The 20,176-nt window shown below is 33.3% G+C and overlaps 1 long non-coding RNA gene across 16 annotated transcripts in view; it reads left to right on the forward strand.

Moving 5' to 3' along the window:
* LOC109162090 overlaps positions 1-20,176 on the forward strand; it is a 33,494-nt gene that overhangs the window by 3,744 nt on the left and 9,574 nt on the right. For 4 of the 16 annotated variants that reach the window (XR_002051013.1, XR_002051032.1, XR_002051029.1 and 1 more), the window contains exons 5-32: positions 5,059-5,138; positions 5,267-5,345; positions 5,520-5,592; positions 5,673-5,780; positions 5,850-5,978; positions 6,442-6,541; positions 6,696-6,838; positions 6,966-7,044; positions 7,219-7,291; positions 7,749-7,875; positions 8,047-8,223; positions 8,529-8,656; positions 8,784-8,862; positions 9,189-9,261; positions 11,142-11,269; positions 11,416-11,510; positions 11,627-11,703; positions 12,016-12,077; positions 12,256-12,455; positions 12,741-12,887; positions 13,015-13,093; positions 13,276-13,366; positions 13,624-14,731; positions 14,919-14,991; positions 18,362-18,458; positions 18,556-18,650; positions 18,762-18,868; positions 18,996-19,071. This is a non-coding gene — a long non-coding RNA (uncharacterized LOC109162090). Of the gene's footprint in view, positions 1-74; positions 149-228; positions 337-405; positions 533-704; positions 985-1,162; positions 1,365-1,518; positions 1,662-1,788; positions 1,868-2,040; positions 2,115-2,194; positions 2,303-2,373; positions 2,442-2,614; positions 2,820-2,997; positions 3,200-3,353; positions 3,544-3,671; positions 3,751-4,255; positions 4,383-4,554; positions 4,735-5,026; positions 5,139-5,266; positions 5,346-5,519; positions 5,593-5,672; positions 5,781-5,849; positions 5,979-6,441; positions 6,542-6,695; positions 6,839-6,965; positions 7,045-7,218; positions 7,292-7,559; positions 7,598-7,748; positions 7,876-8,046; positions 8,224-8,528; positions 8,657-8,783; positions 8,863-9,188; positions 9,262-11,141; positions 11,270-11,393; positions 11,511-11,626; positions 11,704-12,015; positions 12,078-12,255; positions 12,456-12,740; positions 12,888-13,009; positions 13,094-13,275; positions 13,367-13,623; positions 14,732-14,918; positions 14,992-18,361; positions 18,459-18,524; positions 18,651-18,753; positions 18,869-18,995; positions 19,072-20,176 lie in introns of all 16 variants that reach the window. The other 12 variants (XR_002051026.1, XR_002051019.1, XR_002051020.1 and 9 more) reach the window with 12 other exon arrangements.

Below are 20,176 nucleotides of genomic sequence, written 5' to 3' on the forward strand. Positions count from 1 at the left end.
TAAGAGGTGTTTTGTTCAATCCAATTGATTGTGTATTTGTATATGATGTTATGCTTTACATACATAATTGATAGGGTTGAAGTGAAGGATTAAGTGGTAGGTAAAAATAGAGAGCTTGAGGAACTACAAACTGATAAGAATATAACAGGTAAATGACCTTCTCTCATTAGTTCTCTATGATTAACGGTTATTGAAAATAAAAATCAGCTTGAACATTCCAGACAATAGAATTTCAGGTTAATGCCGCGGCACCCTAAAGTAGTATTTGGAGGGTAAAAATGTTGCTGCCGTGAATCTATGATTGGGGGAGATAGAGTCACTAGTTTGTTCCATTTTGTGAGTTGCTCTCTCTTGTGTGGTTATCTTTTAATTGAGTACACTGTAATTTTTTTTTCCCCATTTCAGAGATGAATGAATGCATTTGCTGAAAATAAAGCTCAACAAAGAGGAAACGTGAAAGGCAAAGTGGACTCATGAAGAGATAAAGCAATAAACTACAATGTAAAGAAAGAAATTACCCACCTTCTGACTGGTAAAGTTATTGATTAATTGGCCCAAGAGAATTGCCTATACGCTGTTCCTCTTCATGATTAACTTCTCTATTTTTATTCTCTTACAAGTTTATCTATTTTTTCATAATACTTCGTGATGGGGGTTATAGTGCATTGTGCACTTTTTCTAACCTGAAAATTGAAGTATTGTAGGTCTGTTCTCGATCACTTCTTGTCACAGAGGTTTAATATCTAGAAAGGAGGTTGAACGTTGTTACTGTAAGAAGTTAGATCGGCCATCATTCAACCAACCATCTCATTAGGAAACAGCACTAAACTGTACTGACCAACTACAACAGAGAATCCCTAAACTGTAAACTGTAAGAAGTTATATCGGCCATCATTCAACCAACCATCACATTAGGAAACGGCACTAAACTGTACTGACCAACTACAACAGAGAATCCCTAGCTTGAGGTTGAGAAGGATTGGGGTAAGCAGTTAAATGTTGTGGTTTCTTATCCTGCTTTATAGGTTATTATTTTTCTGTGTTTGTTTTGTTTTGGGCTGGGAAAGAAGGGGCAGTGGAATAGGTCACTTAAATAGGTGTTTTCTTAAATCCAGTTGATTAGATATTTGTATATGATATTCTGCTTTATATAATTGATCAGGTTGTATTAAAGGCTAAAGTTGGATTTGGAGGGTAAAAATGTTGCAGCCATGAAGCTATCTATGGTTGGGGGAGGCAGAGTCACTGGTTTGTTCCATTGTGAGTTGCTCTATCGTGTGGTTAAGTGAAAGATAAAGTGGACTCATTGAAAGATGAAGCCATAAACTGCAGTGTAAAGAAAGAACTTACCCACCTTCTGACAGGTAAAATAATTGATTAATTGCCCCGAGAGAATGCCTATACACTGTTCCTCATCATGATTAGTTTCTTCTATATTTGTATTCTATTAATACTCCGTGATGGGGTTGTAGTTCACTTTTACAGTTTTACTAACCTGAAAATTCAAGTATTGTGTAGGTCTGTTCTCGATCACTCTTTTCACAGAGGTTTAATATCTACATGGAGGTTGAACACTGTTAGTGTAAGAAATTAGATCTGCCATCAACCATCACACTGGCAACCACCACGTAACAGGGCTGACCTGGGCACCTAACCACAAGGTATCACATTGGCTTTTTAAATGCTTTTGAACATGTTGCTCCGCACTCTTCCAATATAAATTGAATATCCATTAGCTTTATTAGGGATTTCAATTTCATTTATCTAACAATTTACCGACTAGAACAGAGTAAATCCCTAGCTCGAGGATATTGACATCAAGCATTGTTTGGAATAAGGGAGGGTTGAGAAGGATTGGAGTAAGGAGGTAAATTTTTCGGTTTCTTATCTCCCTTTATAAGTTATTATTTTTTCTGTGTTAGTTTTCGTTTTGGACCGGGAAGAAGGGGTAGTGGAATTGGTCACTTAAGAGGTGTTTTGTTCAATCCAATTGATTGTGTATTTGTATATGATGTTATGCTTTACATACATAATTGATAGGGTTGAAGTGAAGGTTTAATTGGTAGGTAAAAATAGAGAGCTTGAGGAACTACAAACTGATAAGAATATAACTGGTAAATGACCTTCTCTCATTAGTTCTCTATGATTAATGGTTATTGAAAATAAAAATCAACTTAAACATTCCAGACAATAGAATTTCAGGTTTATGCCGCGGCACCCTAAAGTAGGATTTGGAGGGTAAAAATGTTGCAGCCATGAATCTATGATTGCGGGAGATAGAGTCACTAGTTTGTTCCATTTTGTGAGTTGCTCTTTCTTGTGTGGTTATCTTTTAATTGAGTACACTGTAATTTTTTTTTTTCCCCATTTCAGAGATGAATGAATGCATTTGCTGAAAATAAACTACAATGTAAAGAAAGAAATTACCCACCTTCTGACTGGTAAAGTTATTGATTATTTGGCCCAAGAGAATTGGCTATACACTGTTCCTCTTCATGATTAACTTCTCTATTTTTATTCTCTTACAAGTTTATTTATTTTTTCACAATTCTTCGTGATGGGGGTTATAGTTGCATTGTGCACTTTTTCTAACCTGAAAATTGAAGTATTGTAGGTCTGTTCTCGATCAGTTCTTGTCACAGAGGTTTAATATCTAGACAAGGAGGTTGAACGTTGTTAGAGAAGTTAATCACAGAGTTAACGTTGTCACAGAGTTAGATCGGCCATCATTCAACCATCCATCACATTAGGAAACAACACTAAACTGTACTAACCAACTACAACAGAGAATCCCTAGTTTGAGGTTGAGAAGAATTGGGGTAAGCAGTTAAATGTTGTGGTTTCTTATCCTGCTTTATAGGTTATTATTTTTCTGTGTTTGTTTTGTTTTGGGCTGGGAAAGAAGGGGCAGTGGAATAGGTCACTTAAATAGGTGTTTTCTTAAATCCAGTTGATTAGATATTTGTATATGATATTCTGCTTTATATAATTGATCAGGTTGTATTAAAGGCTAAAGTTGGATTTGGAGGGTAAAAATGTTGCAGCCATGAAGCTATCTATGGTTGGGGGAGGCAGAGTCACTGGTTTGTTCCATTGTGAGTTGCTCTATCGTGTGGTTAAGTGAAAGATAAAGTGGACTCATTGAAAGATGAAGCCATAAACTGCAGTGTAAAGAAAGAACTTACCCACCTTCTGACAGGTAAAATAATTGATTAATTGCCCCGAGAGAATGCCTATACACTGTTCCTCATCATGATTAGTTTCTTCTATATTTGTATTCTCTTAATACTCCGTGATGGGGTTATAGTGCACTTTTACAGTTTTACTAACCTGAAAAGTCAAGTATTGTGTAGGTCTGTTCTCGATCACTCTTTTCACAGAGGTTTAATATCTACATGGAGGTTGAACACTATTAGTGTAAGAAATTAGATCTGCCATCAACATGGAGGTTGATCACTGTTAGTGTAAGAAATTAGATCTGCCATCAACCATCACACTGGCAACCACCACGTTACAGTGCTGACCTGGGCACCTAACCACAAGGTATCACATTGGCTTTTTAAATGCTTTTGAACATGTTGCTCCGCACTCTTCCAATATAGATTGAATACTCCATTAGCTTTATTAGGGATTTCAGTTTCATTTATCTAACAATTTACCGACTAGAACAGAGTAAATCCCTAGCTCGAGGATATTCACATCAAGCATTGTTTGGAATAAGGGAAGGTTGAGAAGGATTGGAGTAAGCTGGTAAATTTTTCGGTTTCTTATCTCCCTTTATAAGTTATTATTTTTTCTGTGTTTGTTTTCGTTTTGGACCGGGAAGAAGGGGTAGTGGAATAGGTCACTTAAGAGGTGTTTTGTTCAATCCAATTGATTGTGTATTTGTATATGATGTTATGCTTTACATACATAATTGATAGGTTTGAAGTGAAGGATTAAGTGGTAGGTAAAAATAGAGAGCTTGAGGAACTACAAACTGATAAGAATCTAACAGGTAAATGACCTTCTCTCATTAGTTCTCTATGATTAATGGTTATTGAAAATAAAAATCAACTTGAACATTCCAGACAATAGAATTTCAGGTTAATGCCGCGGCACCCTAAAGTAGGATTTGGAGGGTTAAAATGTTGCAGCCATGAATCTATGATTTGGGGAGATATAGTCACTAGTTTTTTCCATTTTGTGAGTTGCTCTCTCTTGTGTGGTTATCTTTTAATTGAGTACACTGTAATTTTTTTTTTCCTCATTTCAGAGAAGAATGAATGCATTTGCTGAAAATAAAGCTCAACAAAGAGGAAACGTGAAAGGCAAAGTGGACTCATGAAGAGATAAAGCAATAAACTACAATGTAAAGAAAGAAATTGCCCACCTTCTGTCTGGTAAAGTTATTGATTAATTGGCCCAAGAGAATTGGCTATACACTGTTCCTCTTCATGATTAACTTCTCTATTTTTATTCTCTTACAAATTTATTTATTTTTTCATAATACTTCGTGATGGGGGTTATAGTGCATTGTGCACTTTTTCTAACCTGATAATTCAAGTATTGTAGGTCTGTTCTCGATCACTTCTTATCACAGAGGTTTAATATCTAGACAAGGAGGTTGAACGTTGTTAGTGTAAGAAGTTAGATTGGTCATCATTCAACCAACCATTACATTAGGAACCAGCACTAAACTGTACTGACCAACTACAACAGAGAATCCCTAGCTTGAGGTTGAGAAGGATTGGGGTAAGCAGTTAAATGTTGTGGTTTCTTATCCTGCTTTATAAGTTATTATTTTTCTGTGTTTGTTTTGTTTTGGGCTGGGAAAGAATGGGCAGTGGAATAGGTCACTTAAATAGGTGTTTTCGTAAATCCAGTTGATTGCATATTTGTATATGATGTTCTGCTTTATATAATTGATCAGGTTGTATTAAAGGCTAAAGTAGCATTTGGAGGGTAAAAAGATTAGTTTCTTCTATATTTGTATTCTCTTAATACTTCGTGATGGGGTTATAGTGCACTTTTACTGTTTTACTAGCCTGAAAATTCACAGAGGTTGAACACTGTTAGTGTAAGAAGTTAGATCTGCCATCAACCATCACACTGGCAACCACCACGTAACAGGGCTGACCTGAGCACCTAACCACAAGGTATCACATCGGCTTTTTAAATGGTTTTGAACATGTTGCTCCGCACTCTTCCAATATATATAGAATACTCCATTAGCTTTATTAGAGATTTCAATTTCATTTATCTAACAATTTACCGACAAGAACAGAGTATTTCCCTTGCTCGAGGATATTCACATCAAGCATTGTTTGGAATAAGGGAAGGTTGAGAAGGATTTGAGTAAGGAGGTAAATTTTTCGGTTTCTTATCTCCCTTTATAAGTTATTATTTTTTCTGTGTTTGTTTTCGTTTTGGACCGGGAAGAAGTGGTAGTGGAATTGGTCACTTAAGAGGTGTTTTGTTCAATCCAATTGATTGTGTATTTGCATATGATGTTATGCTTTACATACATAATTGATCAGGTTGAAGTGAAGGTTTAAGTGGTAGGTAAAAATAGAGAGCTTGAGGAACTACAAACTGATAAGAATATAACAGGTAAATGAACTTCACTCATTAATTCTCTATGATTAATGGTTATTGAAAATAAAAATCAACTTGAACATTCCAGACAATAGGATTTCAGGTTAATGCCACGGCTTCCTAAAGTAGGATTTGGAGGGTAAAAATGTTGCAGCCATGAATCCATGATTGGGGGAGATAGAGTCACTAGTTTGTTCCATTTTGTGAGTTGCTCTCTCTTGTGTGGTTATCTTTTAATTGAGTACAATGTAATTTTTTTTTCCCCATTTCAGAGACGAATGAATGCATTTGCTGAAAAAAAAAGCTCAGCAAAGAGGAAAAGTGAAAGGCAAAGTGGACTCATGAAGGGATAAAGCAATAAACTACAATGTAAAGAAAGAAATTACCCACCCTTCTGACTGGTAAAGTAATTGATTAATTGGCCCAAGAGAATTGCCTATACACTGTTCCTCTTCATGATTAACTTCTCTATTTGTATTCTCTTACAAATTTATTTATTTTGTCATAATACTTCGTGATGGGGGTTATAGTGCATTATGCACTTTTACTAACCTGAAAATTCAAGTATTGTAGGTCTGTTCTCGATCACTTCTTGTCACAGAGGTTTAATATCTAGGCAAGGAGGTTGAACGTTGTTAGTGTAAGAAGTTAGATCGGCCATCATTCAACCAATCATCACATTAGGAACCAGCAGTTAAATGTTGTGGTTTCTTATCCTGCTTTATATGTTATTATTTTTCTGTGTTTGTTTTGTTTTTGGCTGGGAAAGAAGGGGCAGTGGAATAGGTCACTTAAATAGGTGTTTGCTTAAATCCAGTTGATTGCATATTTGTATATGATATTCTGCTTTATATAATTGATCAGGTTGTATTAAAGGCTAAAGTTGGATTTCGAGGGTAAAAATGTTGCTGCCATGAAGCCATAAACCGCAGTAAAATGAACGAAATTACCCACCTTCTGACAGGTAAAATAATTGATTAATTGCCCAAGAGAATGCCTATACACTGTTCCTCATCATGATTAGTTTCTTCTATATTTGTATTCTCTTAATACTCCGTGATGGGGTTATAGTGCACTTTTACAGTTTTACTAACCTGGAAATTTCAAGTATTGTCTAGGTCTGTTCTCAATCACTCTTTTCACAGCGGTTTAATATCTACATGGAGGTTGAACACTGTTAATGTAAGAAGTTAGATCTGCCATCAACCATCACACTGGCAACCACCATGTAACAGGGCTGACCTGAGTACCTAACCACAAGGTATCACATTGGCTTTTTAAATGCTTTTGAACATGTTGCTCCGCACTCTTCCAATATAAATAGAATACTCCATTAGCTTATTTGGGATTTCAATTTCATTTATCTAACAATTTACCGACTAGAACAGAGTATATCCCTAGCTGGAGGATATTCACATCAAGCATTGTTTGGAATAAGGGAAGGCTGAGAAGGATTGGAGTAAGCAGGTAAGTTTTTCGGTTTCTTATCTCCCTTTATAAGTTATTATTTTTGTTGTGTTTGTTTTCGTTTTGGACCGGGAAGAAGGGGTAGTGGAATTGGTCACTTAAGAGGTGTTTTGTTCAATCCAATTGATTGTGTATTTGTATATGATGTTATGCTTTACTTTCATAATTGATCAGGTTGAAGTGAAGGTTTAAGTTGTAGGTAAAAATAGAGAGCTTGAGGAATTACAAACTGATAAGAATATAACAGGTAAATGACCTTCTCTCATTAATTCTCTATGATTAATGGTTATTGAAAATAAAAATCAACTTGAACATTCCAGACAATGGAATTTCAGGTTAATGCCGCGGCACCCTAAAGTAGGATTTGGAGGGTAAAAATGTTACGGCCATGAATCTATGATTGGGGGTTATAGAGTTATTAGTTTGTTCCATTTTGTGAGTTGCTCTCTCTTGTGTAGTTGTGTGGTTATCTGTTAATTGAGTACACTGCAATTTTTTTTTTCTCCTCATTTCAGAGACGAATGCCGCGGCACCCTAAAGTAGGATTTGCAGGGTAAAAATGTTACGGCCATGAATTTATGATTGGGGGGAGATAAAAATGCATTCATTAGTTTGTTCCATTTTGTGAGTTGCTCTCTCTTGTGTAGTTATGTGGTTATCTTTTAATTGAGTACACTGCATTTTTTTTTTTCTCCCCATTTCAGAGACGAATGATTGCATTTGCTGGATATAATGCTCAACAAAGAGGAAAAGTGACAGGCAAAGTGGACTCATGAAGAGATAAAGCAATAAACTACAATGTAAAGAAAGAAATTACCCACCTTCTGACTGGTAAAGTAATTGATTAATTGGCCCAAGAGAATTGGCTATACACTGTTCCTCTTCATGATTAACTTCTCTATTTGTATTCTCTTACAAATTTATTTATTTTGTCATAATACTTTGTGATGGGGTTATAGTGCATTGTGCAGTTTTACTAACCTGAAAATTCAAGTATTGTAGGTCTGTTCTCGATCACTTCTTGTCACAGAGGTTTAATATCTAGACAAGGAGGTTGAACGTTGTTAGTGTAAGAAGTCAGATCGGCCATCTAACCAACCATCACATTAGGAACCAGCACTAAACTGTACTGAGCAACTACAACAGAGAATCCCTAGCTTCCGGTTGAGAAGGATTGGGGTAAGCAGTTAAATGTTGCGGTTTATTATCCTGCTTTATAAGTTTTTATTTTTCTGTGTTTGTTTTGTTTTGGGCTGGGAAAGGAGGGGCAGTGGAATATAGGTCACTTAAATAGGTGTTTTCTTAAATCCAGTTGATTGCATATTTGTATATGATAATTGATCAGGTTGTATTAAAGGCTAAAGTAGCATTTGGAGGGTAAAAATGATTAGTTTCTTCTATGTTTGTATTCTCTTAATACTCCGTGATCGGGTTATAGTGCACTTTTACAGTTTTACTAACCTGAAAATTCAAGTATTGTGTAGGTTTGTTCTCAATCACTCTTTTCCCAGAGGTTTAATATCTCCATGGAGGTTGAACACTGTTAGTGTAAGAAGTTAGATCTGCTGTCAACCACCACGTAACAGGGCTGACCTGAGCACCTAACCACAAGGTATCACATCGGCTTTTAAAATTCTTTTGAACATGTTGCTCCGCACTCTTCCAATATAAATAGAATACTCCTTTAGCTTATTAGGGATTTCAATTCCCTTTATCTAACAATTTACCAACTAGAACAGAGTATATCCCTAGCTCGATGATATTCACATCAAGCATTGTTTGGAATAAGGGAACGTTGAGAAGGATTGGAGTAAGCAGGTAAAATTTTCGGTTTCTTATCTCCCTTTATATGTTATTATTTTTTCTGTGTTTGTTTTGTTTTGGACCGGGAAGAAGGGGTAGTGGAATAGGTCACTTAAGAGGTGTTTTGTTCAATCCAATTGATTGCGTATTTGTATATGGAGTAAGCGGGTAAAATTTTCGGTTTCTTATCTCCCTTTATATGTTATTATTTTTTCTGTGTTTGTTTTGTTTTGGACCGGGAAGAAGGGGTAGTGGAATAGGTCACTTAAGAGGTGTTTTGTTTAATCCAATTGATTGCGTATTTGTATATGATGTTATGCTTTACATACATAATTGATCAGGTTGAAGTGAAGGTTAAGTGGGAGGTAAAAATAGGGAGCTTGAGGAATTACAATCTGATATAGAATACAACAGGTAAATGACCTTCTCTCATTAATTCTCTATGATTAATGAATTTGAACTTCTATTCGGATCATGGTAGTTATCTTTGATGTTTGTTGTATAGGGCTAGATTCTATTAATTACCATTGGTTGTTATTGATAATAATAATAATCATCAACATGAACATTCCAAACACTTATATTTTTTAAATACTTTTTATTTTCAATGGAGTATTTTCGACGTATTTTGTATGTTTTCAAGTGTTCTTGTGTAGTTTTTGGTTCTTTCTCTTTATGTTTTCCCTGCATTTTTGTGCTATTTTCGGTTTGTTATGTTTGTGACTTGTTTTGTCCATTGCGTTTTTCTTTGAATGTGTTCCTGGATGTCTTGTTTTTTTACCATGCATTAATTTCCCCCCTTTACTGTTCATTTGTTTTGTGTTCTTTTTGCGTATTTTTTGTTAGAATTGTGTAGTTCTATAAATCGTTTTATAATTGAATATTTATATTATATGTTTTCTTTAATTTTTATAGCATTTTCAAGTGTTCTTGTGTAGTTTTGGGTTATTTTTACTTTGTTATATTTGTCTGTTGCATTTTGCTTTGAATGTGTTCTTGAATGTCTTGGAGTTATTTTCGCTTTGTTATATTTTTGCATTTTTTGTTTTTTCCCATGCATAAATTTCCTCTTTTTACCGCTCGTTTTGTTCGTTTGCGTTCTTTTGGCTTGTTTGTTGTTTGAAATGTGTATTTCCAATGATCATTTTACTAAGAGTATCTATGATGTATTTAGTTGTTTTCCTTAGTTTATAGCATTTTTCAATTGTTCTTGTGTAGTTTTTGGTTCTTTCTCTTAATGTTTCCTTGCATTTTTGTGCTATTTTTGCTTTGTTATATTTGTGACTTGTTTTTTGTCCATTGTGCTTTTCTTAGAATGTGTTTCTGAATGTCTTGGGAATTCTTTTCGTTTCGTTATATTTGTGTGTTTTTTGTTTGCATTAATTTACCCCTTCTACTGTTCATTTTGTTTTTGTAATGACGTATTTAGTGCGTTTTCCTTTATTTATAGCATTTTTCAAGGGTTCTTGTGTAGTTTTGGGTGATATTTTTGCTTTGTTATCTTTGTCCATGACGTTTTGCTTTGAATGTGTTCCTTGTAAGTTATTTTCGCTTCGTTATGTTTGTTTATTTTTTGTTTATTTTTTTTTTCTATGCATTAATTTCCCTTTTTTACCGTTCATATTTTTTGTTGTTAGCGTTCTTTTGGCGTATTTGTAGTTTGAATTGCGCATTTCTAAAGATCATTTTTATTAGGGTTAGTGAATTCTTTTATTTTATAAGCAGTATTTTTGACGTATTTAGTATGTTTTCTTTAATTTATAGCATTTTTCAAGTGTTCTTGTGTAGTTTTTGGTTCCTTGCATTTTTTGGGTGATATTTGTTTTGATGTATTTGAAGCCTTTTGTTTTTGTCCGTTGTGTTCTTCATTCAATGTGTTCTTGAATTTCTTGGGAGTTCTGTTTGTTTGGTTAAAATTTGTGTGTATTTTTTGAATTTGAATGTGTTCCTGGATGTCTTGGATTGGGTAGTTCCAAATATTGTTTTGCAATTCAGTAAATAACTTTTAAAGGTATTTCCATTAGGAATAGTGAATTCTTTTATTTACTAAGGATTAATTTAGATGTTGTTAGTCTGTTTTCAAGTGTTCTTGTGTAATTCTTGTTTATTTTCTTTTCGTTGTTTTTGTCCGGTTAATGCCGGCACCCTAAAGTAGGATATGGAGGGTAAAAATGTTGCATCAATGAATCTATAATTGGGGGAGAACAGTCGCTTGTTTTTATTCTGTTGTTAGTTACTCTCTCTTGTGTGGTTATCTTTTAATTGAGTACACTGCAATTTTTTTTCCATTTCAGAGACAAATGAATGCATTTGCTGAAAATAAAGCTCAACAAAGAGGAAAAGTGAAAGGTAAAGTGGATTCCCATTGAAAGATGAAGCCATAACTGCAGTGTAAAGAAAGAAATTACCCACCTTCTGACAGGTAAAATAATTGAGAATGCCTATAGTGGTTCCTCTTCATGATTAGTTTCTTCTATATTTGTATTCTCTTAATACTCCGTGATGGGGTTATAGTGTTTACAGTTTTACTAACCTGAAAATTCAAGTATTGTTGGTCTTTTCTCAAAGGTTGAACACTGTTAGTGTAAGAAGTTAGATCCGCTATCAACCATCACATTAGCAACCACCAAGTAACAGGACTGGGTTGAGCACCTAACCACAAGGTACCACATTGGCTTTTCAACATGTTTCTCTCCACTCTTCCAATATAAATAGAATACTTCACTAGCTTATTAGGGATTTCAATTTCATTTATCTAACAATTTACCGACTAGAACAGAGTATCCGTAGCTCGACGATAATCACATTAAGCATTGTTTGGAACAAGGAAAGGTTGAGAAGGATGGGAGTAAGCAGGTAAATTTTTCGATTTCTTATCGCCCTTCCTAAGTTTTTATTTTTTCTGTGTTTGTTTTGTTTTGGACTGGGAAGAAGGGGTAGCAGAATAGGTCACTTAAGAGGTGTTTTCTTCAATCCAATTGATTGTGTATTTGTATATGATGTTATGCTTTACATACATATGTTTTCCTTGTATTTTTGTGCTATTTTTGCTTTGTTATATTTGTGATTTTTGTTTTTGTCCACTGTGTTTTTCTTTTAATGTGTTCATGAATGTTTTGTAGTTCTTTTCATTTCGTTATATTTGTGTGTTTTTTGTTTTTTTCCCAGCACTAAACTGTACTGACCAACTACAACAGAGAATCCCTAGCCTTGAGGTTGAGAAGGATGGGGTAAATAGTTAAATGTTGTGGTTTCTTATCCTGCTTTATAAGTTATTATTTTTCTGTGTTTGTTTTATTTTGGGCTGGGAAAGAAGGGGCAGTGGAATAGGTCACTTAAATAGGTGTTTTCTTAAATCCAGTTGATTGCATATTTGTATATGATATTCTGCTTTATATAATTGATCAGGTTGTATTAAAGGCCTAAGTTGGATTTGGAAGATAAAAATGTTGCAGCCATGAAGCTCTATGGTTGGGGGAGGCAGAGTCACTGGTTTGTTCCATTGTGAGTTGCTCTCTCTTGTGGTTAACTGAAAGATTAAGTGGACTCAATGAAAGATGAAGCCATAAACTTCAGTGTAAAGAAAGAAATTACTCACCTTCTGACAGGTAAAATTATTGATTAATTGCCCCAAGAGAATGCCTATACACTGTTCCTCATCATGATTAGTTTATTTGTATTCTCTATTAATACTCCGTGATGGGGTTATAGTGCACTTTTACAGTTTTACTAACCTTCTGACAGGTAAAATAATTGATTAATTGCCCCAAGAGAATGCCTATACACTGTTCCTCATCATGATTAGTTTATTTGTATTCTCTATTAATACTCCCTGATGGGGTTATAGTGCACTTTTACAGTTCTACTAACCTGAAAATTCAAGTATTGTGTAGGTCTGTTCTCGATCACTCTTTTCACAGAGATTTAATATCTACATGGAGGTTGAACACTGTTAGTGTAAGAAATTAGATCTGCCATCAACCAACCATCACACTGGCAACCACCACGTAACAGTGCTGACCTGAGCACCTAACCACAAGGTATCACATTGACTTTTTAAATGCTTTTGAACATGTTGGTCCTCACTCTTCCAATATAAATAGAATACTCCATTAGCTTATTAGGGGTTTCAATTTCATTTATCTATCAATTTACCGACTAGAACAGAGTATATCCCTAGCTCGAGGATATTCACATCAAGCATTGTTTGGAATAAAGGAAGGTTGAGAAGGATTGGACTAAGCAGGTAAATTTTTCGGTTTCTTATCTCCCTTTATAAGTTATTATTATTTTTGTGTTTGTTTTTGTTTTTGTTTTCGACCGGGAAGAAGGGGTAGTGGAATAGGTCTCACTTGAGAGGTGTTTTGTTCAATCCAATTGATTGTGTATTTGTATATGATGTTATGCTTTACATACATAATTGATCAGGTTGAAGTGAAGGTTGGTAGGTAAAAATAGAGAGCTTGAGGAACTAAAACTAGAGAGCTTGAGGAACTACAAACTGATAAGAATATAACAGGTAAATGACCTTCTCTCATTAATTCTCTATGATTTATGGTTATTGAAAATAAAAATGAACTCGAACATTCCAGATAATAGAATTTCAGGTTAATGCCGCGGCACCCTAAAGTAGGATTTGGAGGGTAAAAATGTTGTAGCCATGAATCTATGATTGGGGGGATATAGAATCACTTGTTTGTTCCATTTTGTGAGTTGCTCTCTCTTGTGTGGTTATCTTTTAATTGAGTACACTGCAATTTTTTCCCCCCATTTTAGAGACGAATGAATGCATTTGCTGAAAATAAAGCTCAACAAAGAGGAAAAGTGAAAGGCAGAGTGGACTCATGAAGATAAAGCAATAAACTTCAATGTAAAGAAAGAAATTACCCACCTTCTGACTGATAAAGTAATTGATTAATTGGCCCAAGAGAATTGCCTATACACTGTTCCTCTTCATGATTAACATCTCTATTTGTATTCTCTTACAAATTTATTTATTTTGTCATAATACTTCGTGATGGGGTTATAGTGAATTATGCACTTTTACTAACTTGAAAATTCAAGTATTGTAGGAGGTTTAATATCTAGACAAGGAGGTTGAACGTTGTTAGTGTAAGAAGTTAGATCGGTCATCATTCAACCAACCATCACATTAGGAACCAGCACTAAACTGTACTTGACCAACTAGAACAGAGAATCCCTAGCTTGAGGTTGAGAAGGATTGGGGTAAGCAGTTAAATGTTGTGGTTTGTTATCCTGGTTTATAAGTTATTATTTTTCTGTGTTTGTTTTGTTTTGGGCTGGGAAAGAAGGGGCAGTGGAATAGGTCACTTAAATAGGTGTTTTCTTAAATCCAGTTGATTGCATATAGTATATGATGTTCTGCTTTATATAATTGATCAGGTTGTATTAAAGGCTAAAGTAGCATTTGGAGGGTAAAAATGATTAGTTTCTTCTATATTTGTATTTTCTTAATACTCGTGATGGGGTTATAGTGTACTTTTACAGTTTTACTAACCTGAAAATTCAAGTATTGTGTAGGTTTGTTCTCGATCACTCTTTTCACAGAGGTTTAATATCCACATGGAGGTTGAACACTGTTAGTGTAAGAAGTTAGATCTCAACCATCACACTAGCAACCGCCACGTAACAGGGCTGACCTGAGCACCAAACCACAATGTATCACATCGCCTTTTTAATGCTTTTGAACATGTTGCTCCGCACTCTTCCAATATAAATAGAATACTCCATTAGCTTATTAGGGATTTCAATTTCATTTATCTAACAATTTACCGACTAGAACAGAGTATATCCCTAGCTCGGGGATATTCACATCAAGCATTGTTTGGAATAAGCGAAGGTTGAGAAGGATTGGAGTAAGCAGGTATATTTTTTCGCTTTCTTATCTCCATTTTTTTCTTATCTCCCTTTATTATTTTTTCTGTGTTTGTTTTGTTTTGGACCGGGAAGAAGTGGTAGTGGAATAGGTCACTTAAGAGGTAAGTTCAATCCAATTGATTGTGTATTTGTATATGTATATGATGTTTTGCTTTACTTACATAATTGATCAGGTTGAAGTGAAGGTTAAGTGGGAGGTAAAAATAGAGAGCTTGAGGAATTACAATTTGATATAGAATACAACAGGTAAATGACCTTCTCTCATTAATTCTCCTTGATTAATGAATTTGAACTTCTATTTGGTAAGAAGATCATGGTAGTAATCTTTGATGTTTGTTGTATAGGGCTAGATTCTATTAATTATCATTGGTTGTTATTGAAAATAATAATAATCATCAACATGAACATTCCATACACTTATATTTTTTAAATACTTTTTATTTTGAATGGAGTGTTTTCGACGTATTTAGTATGTTTTCAAGTGTTCTTGTGTATTTTTTGATTCTTTCGCTTTATGTTTTCTTTGCATTTATGTGCTATTTTCGATATGTTATGTTTGTGACTTGTTTTTTCCATTGCGTTTTTCTTTGAATGTGTTCCTGAATGTCTTGTTTTTTACCATGCATTAATTTTCCCCCCTTTTACTGTTTTATGTTTTCTTTGCATTTCTGTGCTATTTTCGATTTGTTATGTTTGTGACTTGTTTTGTCCATTGCGTTTTTCTTTGAATGTGTTCCTGAATGTCTTGTTCTTTACCATGCATTAATTTTTCCCCTTTTACTTTTCATTTTTAGCGTTCTTTCGGCGTATTTTTTGTTCGAAATGTGTAGTTCTATAAATCGTTTTATAATTAAATATTTATATTATATGTTTTCTTTAATTTATAGCATTTTCAAGTGTTCTTGTGTAGTTTTGAATTATTTATACTTTGTTATATTTGTCTGTTGCGTTTTGCTTTGAATGTGTTCTTGAATGTCTTGAAGTTCTTTTCGCTTTGTTATATTTTGCATTTTTTGTTTTTTACCATGCATAAATTCCCTCTTTTTACCGCTCATTTTGTTCGTTTGCGTTCTTTTGGCATATTTATAGTTTGAAATGTGTATTTTCAAAATGATCATTTTACTAAGAGTTTCTATGATGTATTTAGTTGTTTTCCTTAGTTTATAGCATTTTTCAAATGTTCTTGTGTAGTTTTTGGTTCTTTCTCTTTATGTTTTTCTTGCATTTTTGTGCTGTTTTTGCTTTGTTATATTTGTGACTTGTTTTTGTCCATTGGATTTTTCTTAGAATGTGTTTCTGAATGTCTTGGGAGTTCTTTTCGTTTCGTTATATTTGTGTGTTTTTTGTTTGCATTAATTTTCTCCTTTTACTGTTTATTTTGTTTTTGTTATGACGTATTTAGTGCGTTTTTTTTTTTTTTTATTTATAGCCTTTTTCAAGTATTCTTGTGTAGTTTTGGGTGATATTTTTGCTTCGTTATCTTTGTTCATGACGTTTTGCTTTGAATGTGTTCCTTGTAAGTTATTTTCGCTTCGTTATGTTTATGTATTTTTTGTTTTTTTTTTTCCACGCACTAATTTTCTTTTTTTACCGTTCATATTTTTTGTTGTTAGCGTTCTTTTGACGTATTTTTTTAGTTTGAATTGCGCATATCTAAAGATCTTTTTTATTAGGAATAGTGAATTCTTTTATTTTATAAGCAGTATTGTTGACGTATTTAGTATGTTTTCTTTAATTTATAGCATTTTTCAAGTGTTCTTGTTTAGTTTTTGGTTCCTTGATATATTTGAAGCCTTTTGTTTTTGTCTGTTGTGTTTTTCATTCAATGTGTTCTTGAGTTTCTTGGGAGTTCTCTTTGTTTTGTTAAAATTTGTGTGTTTTTGAATATTTGTGTTTTTTTTTCCAATGTGTTTATTTTCTAAGGAGAATTTTTGAAATATTTAGTTTGTTTCTCTTTATTTATAGCATTTTTTGAGTGTTATTGTGTAGTTTTTGATATTCTCTTTATGTCTTGCATGCATTTATGGGTTATTTTCGCTGCATTATATTTGTGCTTATGATTTTGTTCGTTCTGTTTTTCTTTGAATGTGTTCCTGGAAGTCTTGGAGTTTTCTCTTTGTTTTGTTAAAATTTGTGTTATTCTCTTTATGTCTTGCATGCATTTATGGGTTACTCTCGCTTCATTATATTTGTGCTTATGATTTTGTTCGTTCTGTTTTTCTTTGAATGTGTTCTTGGAAGTCTTTGGAGTTCTCTTTGTTTTGTTAAAATTTGTGTGTATTTTTTGAATGTGTTCCTGGATGTATTGGAGTTTTATTCGTTTCATTATATTTGTGTTTTTTTTTTCCAATGTGTTTATTTTCTAAGGAGTATTTTTGAAATATTTAGTTTGTTTCTCTTTATTTATAGCATTTTTTTGAGTGTTATTGTGTAGTTTTTGATATTCTCTTTATGTCTTGCATGCATTTATGGGTTATTTTCGCTTCATTATATTTGTGCTTATGATTTTGTTCGTTCTGTTTTTCTTTGAATGCGTTCCTGGAAGTCTTGAAGTTCTCTTTGTTTGGTTATATTTATGTGTATTTTTTGAATTTGTTCCTGGATGTCTTGGAGTTCTTTTCGTTTTATTATATTTGTGTTTTTTTTTTTTCCAATGTGTTTATTTTCTAAGGAATATTTTTGAAATATTTAGTTTCTCTTAATTTATAGCATTTTTTGAGTGTTGTGTAGCTTTTGATTTTCTTTTTATGTCTTTCATGCATTTATGGGTTATTCTCGCTTCATTTTATTTGTGTTTTTGATTTTGTTCGTTCTGTTTTTCTTTGAATGTGTTCCTGGATATCTTGGAGTTCTCTTTGTTTGGATGTCTTGGAGTTCTCTTTGTTTGGTTATATTTGTGTGTATTTTTTGAATGTGTTCCTGGATGTCTTCGAGTTTTTTTCGTTTCATTATATTTGTGTTTTTTTTCCAATATGTTTATTTTCTAAGGAGTATTTTTGAAATATTTAGTTTGTTTCACTTAATTTATAGCATTTTTTGAGTGTGATTGTGTAGTTTTTTATTTTCTCTTTATTTCTTTCATGCATTTATGGGTTATTCTCGCTTCATTATGTTTGTGCTTTTGTTTTTGTTCGTTCTGTTTTTCTTTGAATGTGTACCTGGATGTCTTGGAGTTCTTTTCGTTTTGTTATATTTGTGTGGTTTTTTTCTCATGTATTAATTTTTCCTTTTTACCGTTCATTGTTTTTGTTAGCGTTCTTTTGACATATTTTTTGTTTGAATTGGGCAAATATCGTTTTGAAATTCAGTAAATATGTTTTAAAGGTGTTTTCATTAGGAATAGTAAATTCTTTTATTTTCTAAGGATTAATTTCAACGTTGTTCATTGTTTTTGTTAGCGTTCTTTCGGCATATTTTTTGTTTGAATTGGGTAGTTCCAAATATTGTTTTGAAATTCAGTAAATAACTTTTTAAGGTATTTTCATTAGGAATAATGAATTCTTTTATTTACTAAGGATTAATTTCGGTGTTGTTAGTCTGTTTTTCTTAATTTATAGCACTTTTTAAGTGTTCTTGTGTAATTCTGGTTTATTTTCTTTTCGTTGTTTTTGTCCAGTTAAATGCCGGCACCCTGAAGTATGATTTGGAGGGTAAAAATGTTGCAGCCATGAATCTATGATTGGGGGAGAACAGTCGCTGGTTTTTATTCCGTTGTGAGTTGCTCTCTCTTGTGTGGTTATCTTTTAATTGAGTACACTGCAATTTTTTTTCCATTTCAGAGACAAATGAATGTATTTGCTGAAAATAAAGCTCAACAAAGAGGAAAAGTGAAAGGTAAAGTGGACTCATTGAAAGATGAAGCCATAACTGCAGTGTAAAGAAAGAAATTACCCACCTTCTGACAGGTAAAATAATTGAGAATGCCTATAGTGGTTCCTCTTCATGATTAGTTTCTTTTATATTTGTATTCTCTTAAATACTCTTTGACGGGTCATAGTGCAATTTAAGTATTGCAGGTCTTTTCTCAGGTTGAACACTGTTAGTGTAAGAAGTTAGATCCGCTATCAACTATCACATTAGCAACCACCACGTAACAGGACTGGGCTGAACACCTAACTACAAGGTACCACATCTGCTTTGTAAATGCTTTTCAACATGTTTCTCTCCACTCCTCCAATATAAATAGAATACTTCACTAGCTTATTAGGGATTTTAATTTCATTTATCTAACAATTTACCGATTAGAACAGAGTATCCGTAGCTCGAGGATATTCACATCAAGCATTGTTTGTAATAGGGAAGGTTGAGAAGGATGGGACTAAGCAGGTAAATTTTTCGATTTCTTATCGCCCTTTCTAAGTTTTTATTTTTTCTGCGTTTGTTTTGTTTTGGACTGGGAATAAGGGGTAGTGGAATAGGTGACTTAAAGAGGTGTTTTCTTCAATCCAATTGATTGTGTATTTGTATATGATGTATGCTTTACATACATGTGTTTTTCTTGTATTTTTGTGCTATTTTTGCTTTGTTATATTTATAATTTTTGTTTTTGTCCACTGTGTTTTTCTTTGAATGTGTTCATGAATGTTTTGTAGTTCTTTTCATTTCGTTATATTTGTGTGTTTTTTGTTTTTTCCCATGCATTAATTTACCCCTTTTACTGTTTATTTTGTTTTTGTTTGTGTTCTTTCGGCGTATTTTTTGTTTGAATTGTGTAAACCGAATGATAACAAGTGATAATTTTAGTGAATTCATTTATTTACTAAGGAGTATTGATGATGTATTTATGGGCTATTTTTGCTTTGTTATTTTTCGTTGTTTTTTTATTCAATGTGTTCCTGAATTTCTTGGTGTTCTCTTTGTTTAGTTGTATTTGTGTGTATCTTTTGAATGTGCTCGTGAATGTCTTGGGAGTTCTTTTATAGCGTTTTTCAAGTGTTATTGTGTAATTTTTGGTTCTCTCTCTTTATGTTTTTCTTGCACTTTTGTGTTATATTTGTGACTTTTGTTTTTGTCCATTGCATTTTTTTTGAATGTGTTCTTGAATGTCTTAGAGTTCTTTTCGTTTTGTTATATTTGTGAGTTTTTTGTTTTTTTCCATGCATTAATTTTCTCCTTTTAATTGTTGTTCATTTTGTTTTTGTTAGGATGTATTTAGTGCGTTTTCCTTTATTTATAGCATTTTTCAAGTGTTCTTGTGTAATTTTGGGTGACATTTTTGCTTCGTTATGTTTGTCCATTACGTTTTGCTTTGAATGTGTTCCTGAATGTTTTTTTTTTTTATTGCTTTGTTATGTTTGTGTATTTTTTTTCCATGCATTAATTTCCCTTTTTATCGTTCATATTTTGTTGTTAGCATTCTTTTGGCATATTTTTAGTTTGAATTGTGTATTTCTAAAGATCATTTGTATTAGGAATAGTGAATGTTTTTATT

The sequence above is a fragment of the Ipomoea nil genome, unplaced genomic scaffold, assembly GCF_001879475.1.
Source record: "Ipomoea nil cultivar Tokyo-kokei standard unplaced genomic scaffold, Asagao_1.1 scaffold0302, whole genome shotgun sequence".
Classification (NCBI taxonomy): Eukaryota; Viridiplantae; Streptophyta; class Magnoliopsida; order Solanales; family Convolvulaceae; genus Ipomoea; species Ipomoea nil.